Raw genomic sequence first — 13910 nt, forward strand, 5'->3', positions numbered from 1 at the left:
AATGCTGGACAGGGAAGTATGTTTAAAACAGTCCACTTTTTTTTTTTTTTTTTTTAAAGAAAGAAATAAGGCCAAATTTTATATTTTTAGAATACAAAAAAAAAAAAAAAAGATATTTTCTGTCTGCAAAAGAAGGAGCTTAACTATGACATTTTTCTGTCTTTGAAGAATCTCAGAAAAGCTATCGTTTTATGATATGGTATGGCCTGGGTGCTACAGACTTGTTACTGAAGCTCTTACAGCGGATATCCAAAAAGTTGTTGTTTTTTTTTTAAATAAGATGAATCTTGGGATCCCCAATATGGAAAATAATAATTTGTCTTTTTCCATATTTATACATCTAATGAGTGAAAATCTGCTCTCTGTTGTTATAATTAGTATCACTTTTGGACAATTTTTTATGTGTGTATGTGTTACCATATCTTGAAAACAAAATAAGTCAAAAAGAAACAGGTACAAAAACTCTAATGGTCTCATCAATCATCTGAAGGCCAGATTCTCTGCAACAACAACTGAGTACTTATTAACTGCCATCATTTCTCCAAAGGCAGTATAGATCTTACTGGCCCCTTGAGGATCAACCAGTTGGACTGTGCAATAGGTCTTGGCATGGCTCATGGGGTTCACAGATGTTTTAAAATAATAATGGCTGCTTTTTGTTAACTCTTTCAAGCTTTCAGCAGTTGTGGTTCAAAATATATTCCTTCACTAGAGGCAGAAGTAACTTCCTAGACTAAAATGAGAAATGTGTTGAAATTTTCAAGTTTGGCTTGTTCCATGTCATTCACTGGAAGAAACTCCTGTACAATGTCACTTTTTGTATTTTATCTTGGAATTAATACTGTCTTCATGTTAGACAATTTAAAACATTCTATTCAACAGGAAAGGTTCTTTTGAGCCCTTTTGAACTCTTTTCCTAGCTTATGTTATCCAATCCAGTTTTTCATCTTCCACTGGTCTTTCAGTGCAAACTTCATTACAGTAGTATCTGGCCAAGCAGCATGCAACAGAAAGAGAAGCTAGTACTGATTACTGAAGCAATCAATTTTGAAAGATGCACCTAGATGAAAAAGCTGTTTATTATAACATTTTAACTGATTTGCAGTAAATTTTGAATGCAAAACCAATACTTGCCCTTGAATACCTGAATGTTCCCATTTACCTGCTACTTATGTTTTTTTTTTTAAAAACAAACAGAAAACCTCGAAAACTTATAAAACTACACGTCAATTTGTACTGATTGAGTTTAGACCATATGACAAAAGGAATTCCATTGAAATCAACTAACGTAAGATTCAAACCTAATTCAGCCTTTTAGGGGAAAACCTTGAACAGTTTATGACTGTAGATGGCTTGGGAATAGAAATCCTTCCCATCAGAGATAGTCTTTTAATTCAGTAAAACAGAATTAAACAAAACAACTTCTGATACCTCCTTTAAGCCCTGTGTCTGTCCTTGGGCTGCTGAAATACACAAAACCACGAACTGGCCCTTTGCATTAAATCTATGACCTGGAGCATCCAAAGAAATATGTTATAACTGTACCAATGGATTTTGTTGTTGTAGTTCTGATGAAATAAGGGAAGATTCAAGGACCACTCAACATCTTCTTTGCTAACAGTCAATAAAGAACACCTTTGTGAATTCTCTCTTCCTGTTCACCTCTTAGACCTGAGAAATTATTGTGGCCCATAGACTGATATATGATTTTTTTTTCCTATATCTTTTCTCCTAAAGCATTCTCTGTTTAATATTTGTTAATATGTCTTTATTTTAAAGACATATCACCGTTATAAACTCAAACATACATTTCTAACTAATCAGCACCCGAAAACACTGAATGATAAATCAGCTCTCTATGACTTTTAAAGGCCAAACAACACTGTAAAACAAAATCTTTACTTAAAATGTTTGGTTTTATTCATAAAATCTGTGACTGAAAGGTATTTGCAATAAATTTCTTTTATGTTGTATGTTATGTTGTCAACGGCATTACTGGTCCCAGTTAAACAATACTTGCATATAACAGGCAAGTACATATTCCTTACAAATAAAGAAATCTGAGACTAACCTGGGCTATTTAATTAGCTCTGCCCATTTCACTACTGTGGGAAAGCAGATTCAAGCATGACAAAGGCAATAGGTTGACTTCTTTAACTCCTTCAAGGGGAAAGAAGTTTTGCCCAGACTACATTATTTGATTTTACCTGTCAGAGCCTCTTTTTAGAAGGCTAATGAGGTAAGGGTGTTTGCAATGATTACAGCCCAGGAAATAGCAGGTTAACAATTAGTAAAGGTGTTCCCCAACTGGTCTACCTACAAAGAAGGGTCAAGTGGCTTATTTCAATTAAGCTGTAGATTTTCTGTTGTTATGTAATTTGGTTGATTGGGGTTTTTTTATGGTTTTGTTTTTTAACTAAAAAAAAGTAAAATTAAGTGACTTTGACTTCATGTAGACTTCACACTGGGTTGTGTTCTGATATTCCCTTTGCACAGACAGGAAAGTTATCGGAGTGTGTTGGAGTTCACAGGCAGTGTAGCTCCAGTCTTTCTTTTCTGAAGAAAGTCAGATGAGGAAGACAGCTGCTTATCCCCTGAAACAGAGTTCAGATGTTGTTAGAGTCATAATTATTACAAAAGTCCAGAACGTTTTCTGTACAGTAACAGAGGATTATCTATGGAAGAGATGATAGCAGAAACGTGGCTTCTGTGGAGCAAAAGACAGAAAGACTGACTATTGGGTTTCTATTCTAGCAGGAGCTTCTGATATAAGACTTGAGAGTCCCTTTCTGGGGGGGGAGGGGAAAAAATAAAAGAAAAAAAGAAAAGAAAAAAAAACTGTGAAAGGAGATAAGTTTCTTAGAGCTTTGTGTCAAGTTGCTGTTGCCATGATTGTGGAGCTGCAAAACAACTTTTGTACCAAGTAACCAAACAAGTCAAGGTCAAAAACTTGAGTCAAAGAAGAAAGACTAAACAGAACAAGCCCTTCCAGTCTGAACCAGAGTAGGAACTGTTGATCTTCTACTGGGTTTCTCCCTAACTCCTTTCTTTCATTTTTTGTTTCAGTTAAGAACCCATGAAAAGTTCTAAACTGAAGTGATGGGGACTGAAGTCAGTGAAAAATGGTCCTGTCAGCATTGTACACAAAGGTACTTTTATGCTTTCTTAGTGGACTGTCCTAAAAGTGTAAATAACTTGGCCCAATCAGTGAATGTTAAAAAAAAAATAATAATAAATAAATATAGGCTCTGCATTTTGGAGCTATTCTGATAAACGTATCAAGACAGATCATAGCACAATATTCAAAATAACATTATAATTTGAAGCAGTGAGGCACTCTGGACCAATCCCTTTAAAGCATAACCCTTTCGTGTTTTAAATCTCTGTTAGTAAGAGCTCTCTTAAAGCTTGATAGCAGCAATGATGGGCATGTTGGGCATATTTTCAAATCACTTCTCTAATATGTAGATGGAGCTCAGAAGTTGCTCCTGCTTTCTGAGTTTGTATTTGTTAATTCAGGTCCTTCATTTTATATACTTTGGCTGTACTATTTCATTAAGGGAGGTAATAAATACCTTTAACAGGTTTGGTTGTATGGGACTTGACTCTGCAATCCAACAAACAGGAAGTGGTTATATATAGGTAAAACTGAGTCCTGAATATGAATGCTGCAAATCATTCCAGTATAGTGTAAAATTTTCACAAATTCTCATGTGGTATATACATAATCACCGGACATCAGCTGAATCCTGAACTGATATTTTTTGGCTTGATTTTCAGTTTAAAGTGGTAGCATAAGTGAAAAAAAATATTCTTCCTTCCTAATTCTGAAGGTCTAAACTGTGTCAAATGTTAGTCTGAGCAGAATAGTGCAAGTCTGAGAAGAGAATTGGTTGGATCTCTTTTTCTTCAGTTTATATGATCATTTTGTGTTTAAGAGTCCAGAAAAGCATTAGAAATGTTCTAAATAATCTGAGTCTAATCTTGGACTTCTTTGCAGTTTTTTGTCCATGTTCTATTAGGACCTAGTGTATGTTAACCATTCATACCATCCTACTTTCAGAAGAAAATGGACAGATGAAAGGTTCTTCTGTACATCAGATAGTTCAGATTGTAAAATACACTGTAAAACGATAGTATGTGGCAACCTTGCTGTCTGATGAACTGGTATATGTTGAAAGTGACACCATTGCAAACGTACTCTGTAGTACTCCAGTAGTTTAGCCTCAGTGAGTATGGGCTACAGTTAAGCGTTCATTCTGAACTTGGAATTTATTTTCCTTTCTGAATATGGTTCTTATAAATAGGAACAGCTTTTTGTGCTGCACAGCCCACGGCAAGGCCAGAAAAGGTCAGATGTTGATGCAGATGCCTCTGCTGCAGCAGAACAAACTGAATGGGCACCAGGACAGCCTATCTGCCAAGCTCACGCATTGGCCACTGTGGGAATTACTGTGGGCAGGAAAGAGGAGAAAGTTGAGGGCAATGAAGAGGAGGAGAGAAAGAGACAGTGATGGAGAATCTGGCAACGAAAAGGAAAAATGTGGGTCTGTCAGGGAGTGCAAAACAAAATGCCACCTGAGTCCTTCAGCCTCCATGGATATCTCACAACAGTTCCACGCAGGATCAGAGGGAGGGTGTAAGGTCAAGGGAGCCATGTGCTTTGCAAGCAGCAGTGGTGTTGCAGAGTGCCAAATGAGTTCATAGCAGCTGCTGGGGATATGCACTGCCATTTTTCAGATGTATATGTCATCTCTTTAAAAGCCTAAATCTGCTTTCAGATGCACGTTGCTAGATGGTTTGAAAACAAGAAAAAAAATACAGTCAGCTTAGTACTGCATGTGTCATTTGGATTTGTCTTTGTTTAGACTGTTATCTGTTCCCACAATGTCTTTTTTCCTTCCCCTCTGTCTCATTGTATGGTATATAGAGAGAGGAAGGTTAAGAAAGCAGAACCTATCCCTACATATGCATATACATTTATAAACTTAAGGTTTCTGGGAACCAAAGAAGTATCATCCCTTTCAGCAAACATTCCAGGCTGTGATATACTTCCTACTTCTGCATATTGATGGCAGACAAAAAAAAAAAAACAAACACCGTCTCAGAGCAATCTGGCTGTCCATGGCCGGTACATTTCAAGCAGAATTAAGGAGAGGATTCTAACAGATTTCAAATAACTCTTTCTCAAACCAGAGCTTACTGTCTTGCTCCGATTTATGGCATTCCTCTGCTCATTTGCATTAACAATATGTCACCTGTTCTGTAGGTCCTGAATTGCTAAAGTGATTTTAAGTGCTTCTAGCCACAGTTTGTAAATAACCAGCTCTGTGACATTCTTTATTCACTAGATTGTGTATCCTGTATTCATAAGCACAAACCTGAATATCGTTACCTACATCAGCCTGACATCTTTGTTTGTCTTTGATACCTTGATTTATGAACATGCTTTATGAAAGGCTGTCCAGGTAAGAAGCACCTTTACCTATTCACTGCCTGCTTCCCTAATAAAATATTTATGAGACAAGAAAACCTGGAGGGAAATATCTGGATTCCTCCTCACAAAATAGCTGTAGTGAAAAAATGAATAAATAAAGTTAGTAGAATTATGAGCATGTTGTAATATCCATTTTGTCTGAGCTATTAATTTTAAAATGTGCTCATTGCTGGGAATGTGATTGTCATTGTTATAAGCAGAAGAACTTCACAGGCAATGCAGCAGAGTTAAAACATATTAATCCATCTATGCTTAAAAATGGGTATTTTTAGCCATTGCTGAATTGGGACCCTGCTTGGCAGCTTGGAGACAAGTAGGAGGGCATGAAATGCATGCATTTATAAGACCCTATATTAAGCACTATTTGTTTTTGTTTTAACCCTTGCCTAGTATCTACAATGTATGTCATTGTTTTTTGTGGGGTTTTTGTGCTTGTTCTATTGAAATTTGATTGGATTTTTTTTTTTTTTTAATCTGCTTATTTTCAAAAGGGGTAAGAGATAAGCATTTTGGGGAAAGGTTTTAGGAGGCACTGTGGAAAAGAAGAACAGGCCACTCAGTAGGACACTATACCAACCACAGGTTCTGCTGACTTTGATCTTCCCTAAGTATGGCAGCTTTGAATGCTGCCAGCTCTGCACTGACACCTAACCTCACTCACGACCTTCAGCAGTAAGCCTTGTACGTTGAACTGTGTGGTTTGAAGGGTCAGCAAGTCTGGAAGGCATACTTTACTTTTCCCCAGTGCTGTTGCCTATCTACCCTGAAATGAAGGGAAGAAAAAGAGAAGGGCAGAGGCAAGGAAAGAAATCATGCATTTTTTTTCATTTATTATTTTGCATAATAGTCTTCATTCTGATCCTCCTGGCTCGGTGGATGTAAGGTCATATTGTTTTGCACTCCTAGAACATCAGTAACCAGAGCATGTATAAGACAGTTGCAAGTATAAGACAGTTACCTCTCCCAACACAGAGAACAGATAATCTGTTAAAATGTTAGGGTCCTTTCTGACACTGGCTTTCTCACTGAAAGGGGAAATCTTCTAAGAGCTTTGTTTTGCTAGTAACTAGTTTCCTGCATTCCTGAAAATGTAACCAGTTTCTGCATAAGTCTGGAGTCATTTTAAGGATGTGGCCTGGTTAATCCTCTGAAATGGTCCCTTTTAATGTATAGGAACCACAAGCAGGTGAAGCAGCTCTTGGTCCAAACATGAAGGTGTTCTGTGTGTTTTAGCTCTACTATGTTGAAGCTGCTTGCTTCAGCGACTCTGCAACAAAATTATGGAAATTTATTTCAGAACTGTTGTATTTTTCCCCCACTTCAACAGTTCTCCTCCTTGTAATCTTCAAATTAGACATTTACAAGGTACTCTGTGCCCAGACTCCGTTCCTTTGTACATTAAAATACATATTTATGTCCCATAGATTGCAGGGTGCAGGGTGAGATCATGCTTTTATCATCTTTATTCTTCCTAAAACAAGATAGAAATTCTGTGCATTGGTTTAAAACAAAGCTGAAGTCATTTACATGTGCAGACATAACATATTTTCATAATGACTATATTTTTTACATTTATTCAGTATATCTAATTGTCTAATATAAAACAATCCTAGGCAGAAAGAGCTACTTATTTCCAAAGCAAAGGTGGTAATGCGTGGCACGTACACAATCCATTTCTTTTGCTTACAGGTAACTGATTATTTGCTTATTTAACAAAGCTAGTGTAACTAAGATGGAATATGTTGCACCCTGGGGACTTTAATACTGTACCACAAAGAAATATCAAAGAAATTTAAATGTGTTCTCATTAAACACAATGGCCCAGATTCCAGTACTACACTGAATCATTCTGATCCAGTTCCATTAGGGTGACCTTGCCATGACTTTAACTTTCCTGCCAGGGAAAATAATTCCAAGAGGAAGCTCTGCTACAGGTGGCATGCAAGGAGCTGTTATTTGTTCTTGTATGATCACTGTAATCACTGCAGTTGAGAAGAGACACTGAAGGGTGGCCTCCTTCCTTACAGGGGCTGAGGGGCCACAGACATGTTCAGAAGCAAAGGCAAATATTCAGTAAATCACTAGACATGCACCTGCAATTTAATGGCAGAGGTGCATGAAGCCTGACAGGTTGGCCCTCAGCACCTCTGTACACCTCACTGCTCCTGTACTGCATCTCGGGCTTAAGTATGTTCCACTGTTGTGTGCTTCTCTGCCTGTTGCTTTCCAAAGTGTCTCCAGTAACAAGGTGACATGGAGTTCCAAAACAATATGAAAAAAAGGAGACGTATGTTTTGGCCTTCCTAATCAATAGCACACAGACACAGAATACACGGTCAGTGCTGTTCAAAGTAGACTCACCCCTACTTTCCTCAGAGCACACAGTGTTATGAGGGCACTGCTATATAATTAGCATTAATTTGATTAATCTTGGTTATGCTTGATACATTTAGTATATATGTATTTATAAACTTGTAGAGACCTAAACAGCCCCTACCTCCATACATTTTGTAAGGTACTGTCCTGGTTTCAGCTGAGATAGAGTTAATTTTCTTTCTAGTGGTTGCTGTGTTTTCAGATTTGGTATGAAAGGAATGTCAATAATGCATGTTGTTTCAGTTGTTGCTAAGTGATGTATATACTAGTCAAGGACTCTTTTCAACTTCCTATAGAAGCTGAGAAGGAGCATAGACAAAACAATGGAATGGCCAATGGAATATTCTGTACCATACACATCATGATCAGTATATAAATGGATGTTGGTGGGGGGCGGGGGGAATCCACAATCTCTGCTTGGGACGGGCTGGGCAACCAATTCACTGGGTGGTAAGAATGACTTGTGTCTTGTTTATTCTTTTACCACTATTATCATCATCATCATCATCATCATCATCATCATCATCATCATCATCATCATCCTCGTTCTCCTCCTCCTTTTCTATTAAAGTTCTACTAAACTGTCTTTAACGCAACCCAAAATGATGGGGTTTTTCTCTTTTGCCTCCTTTTCTCCCTCTTCTCCCTATCCTTCTGATGGTGGAGAAAGGGGGGGTGAGCGAGAGGCTGAATGGTCCTCGTTGCTTGCTGAGGTTAAACCATGTCAGGTATGCACCATGGAACTGTTAAGTTGGCCTAATAGCTCTTTGCCACCAAAAGGGAGAGAGGTAGTCTTGTTCCCCTTGCTTAGGATACTCAGTGGTCCTGATACCCTTTTGACCACATGAACAGATTCAGTTCATCAAAGTGGAGAAAAATAAACCAGTAAAAAAGGGAGAGCACTAGTTTTCTGTCAGTTCAATGTGCTGTATGCAGTCATACATGGGTCTGGCAGATGGTGGCAGAGAGAGAATAAGACAGGTGAAAAATGAAGAAAAATCAGAGTCAGCTGATGAGTCAGTTAAAACATACAGTGAAATCAGATCATTAGGCTGCAGGGTGTTTACAGGGTCATTACTAACAAACCATCTACGGGACATTTAATTCTTAGAATTTTTGAGTTAAAACTCAAATTTCTGTTGTGAATATTCTTCTCTAGTGGCAACGGTCACTTTAGTGAACTCACAGAAATGATCTGGTGATCATTTCAGTGAAGATATCCACATCCATTTAAACATAATGGAGCTAAAATCAGGCTGGAAAACTTGCCTACAATGTTTTGAATGTATATAGTGCCAGCCAGCCATAAAAATAACTTTCTATATCTCTTCATTGCATCTAATTTTGATCCAAGCGATATTCAAAAGAAGCATGTGTAATTGAAGTAAATACACAGCTAGATGCCAAGCTAGTACTGTCATATATTATCTGATCTACACTGCAATCGCCCACTGCAAGATGTTTCTGAAAGCAAATGAATTGAAAGGACTAGATCCTTGGATGGTTGTCTATCGACATAGCTCTAAGTCAAGCCTAAAGATCTGAGTATATTTCTCTATCTCTTATTTACAACCACATATTTTTCCATTACGGGCTGACTTTTTTTCCCAAAAATAAAGCTTTCAGTGGCAAATGGCAGACAGAAGGTAATGTTTTCAGAAGTATTTGAGTGACTGACATTCCCCAGGGTGTGTATGCATGGTAGAGATTTTTATGCACCCTGAGGGCCAAGAAGCTAGAACTGACTGGTCTGTGTTATGGGGCTGTGCTTGGGGACTTGCACCATGGGAAGGAAGCTCCAGAGACATCCACAGACCTGTCCTGTGCTGGGAGGGCTCACTAATCTGATGCCTGTTAAGGGACAGTTGTCTGCCTCATGGTCTCTAGTGTAGTGCTGTGCAGTGCTACTTGTAGTAACACTCTCAGTCACTCAGACATTGAAAATTATCCTTTTTCCCCAGATGTTCCACTTAAGAACATATTCCATGGTACACATTTCACTAAACTTTACCTTCTCTTCAATTTATTTCCTTGATGAAATCAAGATTTGGTTCAGGCAAAAAAAAAAAAAAAAATGGAGAAGAGTGCACATAATTTGGTTAAAATCTTTTGGGCAACATTCCGACGAATTATTCTGAACATTATATAATATTAAAAAAAAAATAAAAATCAGTATCTATTTTCCTACTCTTTTGGTCCATCCAAGTAGATTCTGCCACATTGAACAGTCAGAGGAAACACTTTCCAAATGAAAACTGACATATTCTCCAGTCTTCTTTGACATACAACTGCTCAGCCTCTTCCTGGCTGCACTTTTTCAAAACTCTGTTCATATGCTGCAGGGGTGGCCAGCAAGTGATTTTTGAGCTATATGCAGCTGAAGAATGGTTCAAGTAAGGCTCCTGGGCTGGTGCTGTGTGATGTGCCTGGTGACAGCTCTCTTGTGTCACTGAGCAAACTCTTGGAGGGAACTGGTTTTAGAGACTGACATTGCTGGGTTTGCTTGGGAGTCACGTATACATCCAGCCTAGCTCCACTGCTCATATGAGCTTACTCTACCAATAACAATTAAGATTTTCTTTTCCTGTGATTTTTGCATAAAAGCGTATCTTTTGCCTGAATAAGGATCAGATGTTTCAGGCCAGTGTGCTCCCTGTGGACACTAAAATCAATGGGTGCTCAGTGAGTGTTAGATCATACATGATAAAATTACCCCATTTTCTCATTAAAACAGCTAGTTTTAGTAACAAGGTTGTCATACACATCCTAATCTTGCCACTTGTAACATCCACAGATGGATACTAAAACTGAGGACTTTGAAATAAAATCCCAAAGTCCTTACATCAGATTAAGATTATGTCAAATTTCAGTCAGCTGGTAAGACTCCGAGTGCCCCATCTGAATTTCTGTTATATCTGCCATATATATATCTAATAAATTAAATGGGTTGAGGAACAGCCTCACAGAATGGTTAAGGCTGGAAGGGATCTCCGGAGGTCATTTTGGCAAACTGCATGCTCAAGCAGGGTCACTCAGAGACAGTTGTGAAAGAGCATATCCAGAAGGCTTTTTACCATTTCCAAGGATGAAAACTCCACAACAACCCCAGACAACCCGTGCCAATACTTGATCACCCTCACAGTGAAAAGAATGCCTCCTGATGCTCAGAGGGAACCTCCTGTGTTTGTACCCATTGCCTCTGGTCCTGTCACTGGGCACCACTGGAAAGAGCCTGGCTCTGTCTTCTTTACACCCTGCCCTCAGGTATTTGTACAAACAGATAAGATAGTCCCTGAGCCTTCTCTTCTCCAATATGAACAATCCCAACTCTCACAACCTTTACTCATAGGAAAGATGCTCAAGACACTTAATTATCTCTGTGGCCCTTCACGTCTTTAGTATATCCATAACTGTTTTGTAATAGGGACCCCAGAACTGGACACAGTACTGCAGGTGTGGCCTTACTGGTACTGAGGAGAGGGGAAGGATCACTTTCCCCAGCCTGCTGGCAACGCTCCTCCTAGTGCAGCCCAGGACACTGTTGGCCTTCCTTTCCACAAGGGCACATTACTAGTTCATGCTCAACTTGTTGTCCACCAAAACCCCCAGGTCCTTTTCTGAAAAGCTGCTTTCCAGCCAGTTGGTCACCAGCATATATTAGTTCATGAGGTTATTCTTCCCCAGGTACAGGACTTTACACTTCATCTTTTTGAACTTCATGAGACTCCTGTCAGCCCTGTTGTCTAGCTTGTTGAGGTCTCTCCGGGTGACAGCACAACCCTCCCATGCATCAAACATTCCTCTCAGTTTGGTGTTGGCAGCAATCTTCTGAGAGTACACTCTGCCCCATCATCCAGATTATAAAAGACCGTGGGCAGGATTGGACCCAGTATTGACCCCTCGGGTACAATGTTAGTTACTGGCCTCCAACTAGACTTTGTACCACTGATCACACCCTCTGGGCGTGACCATTCAGCTGGCTTTCAGTCCACCTCACTGTCTGCTCATCCAACCCATACTTCATCAACTACTCCATGAGTATTTTCTGGGAGACAGTGTCAAAAACCTTGTTGAAGTCAAGGCAGGCAATATCAACTGCTCTCCCCTCATCCACCGAGCCAGTCATTGTAGAAGGTTATCAGGTTGGTGAAGTATGATTTCCCCTTTGGGAATCCATGCTTACTATTCCTGACCATCTTCCTGTCCTTCAAGAGTCCAGAAATTATTTCCAGGACTAGCTGCTCCACCACCTTCTCAGGCATCGAGGTAAGGCTGACAAGCCTGTCATTTCCTGGGGCCGCCTTCTTCTCCTTTTTGAAGACAGGAGTGACATTTTCTTTCCTCCAGTCCTCAAGCACCTCTCCCAGTTGCCGTGATAATTGGAAGGTTGCTAAGAGTGGCCTTGCAATAATATCTTCTGGCTCCCTCAACACTCAGGTGCATCACATCATGACCCATGGACTTATCTATGTCCAGTTTGCTTAATCCTCTCCCATTTCCATACTTGATCCTCTCCCATCAAGAGTAAGTCTTCCTTGATCCAGACTTTCCCCCCAACTTCCAGGACCTTAGATTCCTGAAGGCTGGTCTTGCTAGTAAGGACTGAGGTGAAGAAGATATTCAGTACCTCAGATCTTTCATGTCCTGTATCAGCAGTGCCCCTGCCCCATTCAGCAGTGGGCCCACATTTTCACTAGTCTTCCTTTTGCTACATGTGTACTTATAGATGCCCTTCTTGTTGGGTTAGACATCCCACACTAGGGATGGGCTTTGCGTTTCCTAACCATACCTCTGTATGTTCAGACAGCACCTCTGTATTCCTGACAGATTTCCCGTACTCGCTTTTACCTTCCGTATACTCTCTTTTTATGCTTGACTTTTGTCAGGATCTCCTTGTTCATCCATGTAGGCCTCCTGGCATTTTTTCCTTACAACCTGCACATTGAGATAGACTGCTCTTGAGCTTGGAGGAGGTGATTGTTAAATACCAATCAGCTTTCTTGGACCCCTCTTCCCTCAGGGCCCTTATCCCATGGGACTTTTTCAAGTAAACCCATGAAGACAGCAAAGTCTGCTCTCCTGAATCCCAAGGTTCTCGTTTCATGTTTTGCCCCGTTCCCTCTTTTCATTAACCTGAACACCACTACCTTGTGGTCAATACAGGCATGGCTACCTTTTACATTTACATCTCCAATGAGCCCTTCCTTGTTTGTGAATACAAGGTCCAGCAAAGCACCTCTCTTCCTTGGCTCCTCTATCACTTGGAACAGGAATTTGTCATCAGGAAACTCCTGGATTGCTTACGCTCTGCTGTATTGTTCTTAGACCAGATATCAAGGAGGTTGAAGTCCCCTATGAGGATCAGGTCCTGTAAATTTAAGGCTACTTTAAGTTGTCTGTAGAAGGCCTCATCCATTTCTTCTTCCTGGTCAGGTGGTCCATAGCAATTACTCACTACCATGTTACCCATGCTAGTCTGCATTTAGAATCATAGAATCTGCATAGAATCTGCATAGAATCATAGAACCATAGAATCATAGAATGGTTTGGGTTGGAAGGGACCTTAAAGGTCATCTAGTTCATCTTCCCTGCCATGGACAGGGAGCAGGTTGCTCAAGGCCCATCCAGCCTGGCCTTGAACACCTCTAGGGATGGGGCTTCTACAACTTCTCTGGGCAACATGTTCCAGTGTCTTACCATCCTCATAGTGAAAAAATTTCTTCCTGACATCTAATCTAAATCTACCCTCTTCCAGTTTGCATCCATTACCCCTCAACCTATCAATACATACCCTTGAAAAAAGTCCCTCTCCAGATTTCATGTAGGCCCCTTTCAGATACTGGAAGGCCGCTATATGGTCTCCCTGGAGCCTTCTGTTCTCCAGGCTGAACAAGCTTGACTCTCTCAGCCTGTCTTCATAGGAGAGGTGCTCCAGCCCTCTGATCATCTGTGTGGCCCTCTTCTGGACTCACTCTAACCAGTCCATGTCCTTCTTGTGCTGAGGACTCCGGAGCTGGACACAGCACTCCACATGGGG

Source organism: Charadrius vociferus, unplaced genomic scaffold (assembly GCF_000708025.1).
Source record: "Charadrius vociferus isolate BGI_N301 unplaced genomic scaffold, ASM70802v2 scaffold505, whole genome shotgun sequence".
Lineage (NCBI taxonomy): Eukaryota > Metazoa > Chordata > Aves > Charadriiformes > Charadriidae > Charadrius > Charadrius vociferus.